Here is a 684-nt window from a genome sequence, read left to right as displayed (position 1 = left end):
TTTGTTGTGTGCTTGACTCGGTCACACTACAGCTGATGGAATCAGGTGACTTCAAACAATTACCTCACCCTGCTGGACCTTGTTTTCAGGTGTGAGAAATAGCTTGTGTGTTATTTCTAAGTGTTTCTATTTATAAACTAAACAGCCCAACATTTTGCTTGAAGTCCTGAGCCTGTTCCCAGGGTAATGGGGGCAGAGTGGGGCTCGGGGTAGGCTGGGGGCAGGGCTCTGGAGGAATCTTTGCCATCAGAGGGAAAGTGAGGTCAAAGATACGGCTTCAAGGGGCTGGAGCAATAGCACCACCGGTAGGGTGTTTGCCTTGCACACGGCCAACCTGGGTTGGATTCCCAGCATCCCATATGGTCCCCTGAGTGCAGAGCCAGGAGTAACCCCTGTGCATCGCCAGGTGTGACGCAAAAAAAAAAAAAAAAAAGATAGGGCTTTAGAGTGAAACATTTGCCTAGCATGTATGAGACCTGGTTCTGATCCCAGGCACTGTAAAAAGATGAACCGTCATAACTTCTCCATCCAATGTGCTGGGGTGAACCCAGTAAAAACTGCCCCAGCATGCCCCGAATGGATACATTTGATAAGAGTTTTCAGGACGTTTTGGCTCAGATTTTTTTTTTTTTTTGGCTCAGATTTCAAAACCCCAGTGCTGAGCTCTCGCATGTACCATCCATG

This window comes from Sorex araneus, chromosome 11 (genome assembly GCF_027595985.1).
Source record: "Sorex araneus isolate mSorAra2 chromosome 11, mSorAra2.pri, whole genome shotgun sequence".
NCBI classification, from domain to species: Eukaryota; Metazoa; Chordata; class Mammalia; order Eulipotyphla; family Soricidae; genus Sorex; species Sorex araneus.
Note: the sequence above shows the minus strand (reverse complement) of the source record.